Raw genomic sequence first — 2,189 nt, 5'->3', positions numbered from 1 at the left:
CGACTTGAAGACTTGATGATGCGTCTATCTTTGCTGCCATTTGTGGATTTTAAGGACGCATATTTAATTGGATTTACAATAACTGGTTCCTGCTTTTTGGATTTGGCTGGTTGCTGGTTTTATCTACAATCAAGGAAGTCGTCGGAAGCAAATTTGGACCTGATCACGCTGCTTGCCTTTATGATGGCTTGGTTCGTGCCTCGAGTACCCAGACTTAATGCTTTGGGCTGAATGGATCAGATCTCGGGGATTTTACTCAGTCACGTTACATCGTTGGGGTCATGTAATTTGGACATTTCGGAACCGTTTGGACCAACACAGACTCAAGGTAGATGTCACTAAGTTCTGCCTGTCCCCCAAAAAACTGTGTGTTTATCTGAATTTGGCTCCCTTGGCTGGCCTTGAAGGCCATCTTATCTGAATTCACCTGGAAAACATGGGATCTGACGCTCACCACCCCTTCCCTGAGGAATTTCCAACTGATAACCAGATGAAACCAGCTGAATAAACGTGTCATCATTTCAGGACTCTTGGATTCTCATAGTCGTTATTCTTGGCCATTCCTCGACATACATCGAGAATATTAATGGAGCTCACCAGAGGACACTGGCTGATTATCCCATTCTTATCAGAACTCTTACAGTGACCTTGAGAGCATCTATAAACATTGCTCACCGCTCTCATCATCCCCCTCTGCAGAATGTGTACGTCACTATGTGCTTGTTTGTGTCAGGTGTTTTATAATAGAGTTTTTTTCTTCTCAGGCAGGAAAAAAAGTCTGATAGGAATTTTTTTGCATCCAATTCCTACATGTGTCCAGTTTCATTACTTTTTGTATGTCTAAACAGATCTCACTTGTAAATGAGTCTTCTAGGCTCAATGTGACATATCTGTCTAAATAAAGGTTGAATGAAAAAAAAAAATCCCTCAGCAACGGCAGACATCAGCTTGATCCCTTTAAATTGGCTGACTGGCTAAAAAAAAGCTTGGAAGTTCCTGTGATACTAATTAAGTTCAAACAGTTTGAAACATGTCTATAATTACAAAGATAACCTCTTTAGGAGTGTCAACAACATTTTCTTACAATTTTAGCAGATTTTTGTAAATTAAACACATTATTTCCTTTCACATATTTTGTTCATCATATACTAATTATTTGCAGTTGTACAGTAGATAACTGCTTTTAACTGAATCATTTTTTTATGAGAAATGCAGCGTTGTTGCAATAAGCTGTAACAGTACCAACAAATGTACCCGTGTATGTATCTGTATGTACATCTGTATGTATCTGTATGTACTGTACATCTGTATGTATCGTATGTACTGTACATCTATATGTATCATATGTACTATACATCTGTATGTATCGTATGTATGAAAATATCAATATGTGATTAAGTTTTTTTCAAAAATACTGACCTTACACACAAGTTAAATTGGATGGCACTAATCTATGTTAATGACAGTGTAGTATGACAATATATGAGATATATATGCATACTTTTTCACGAGTTCCTCATTTTTCTGACTGTGTAATGTCGTGCATTGAATTTAACAGAAATGTAACGAGAGACGTCATTTATCTTTGACCCATCAAATCAATGCGGTCATTTATTTTCAGAATCAAAGTTTAACATCAAACATTTACATTAATTTGGCAAAATATGAAAATAATAACAGACAAGTTTCACAGGAAATGAGCATCGATCACTCGGCGGTGATCGAGGACTTTGCTTCAGATATTTCTAAAATATCTGTACTGATTTTATGAGAAAGAGGAGAGTTTTAAGATGAAATGGAGATTTATCTTACAGAGAAATATGTGAGGGAATTAATCTGTTTGACCAGAAATTGCACGCTCCATCAGATATCAGCTTGCCCACGGTACACTTGGTCGAAAATAGAACCATCTACCTTGATGATGAACTCAGCGTCGGTGTAGGTTCCTTTCTGACTCTTTTCAGCGTCTCCGTGAGAACTACCAAACCCTCGGGGAGTCGTACGTGGTTTTCAAACAGAAATTATAATCCCAAAACGTCTCTGGATCATCCTGAATGCGTTTGCACCCAAGAACCATGAACTCCTTTCATTCTTCAGAACTTCTCAGACTCTAACAGAATCTTTCAACTCCAGCAACTCTCTAGTTCTTCATCTCCTCAGCCTCTGGAACTATCAGACTCCAGACTCTC

The sequence above is a fragment of the Nematolebias whitei genome, chromosome 6 (assembly GCF_014905685.2).
Source record: "Nematolebias whitei isolate Nwh7 chromosome 6, NemWhi1, whole genome shotgun sequence".
Taxonomy (NCBI): domain Eukaryota; kingdom Metazoa; phylum Chordata; class Actinopteri; order Cyprinodontiformes; family Rivulidae; genus Nematolebias; species Nematolebias whitei.
This window is presented reverse-complemented; position numbering follows the sequence as displayed.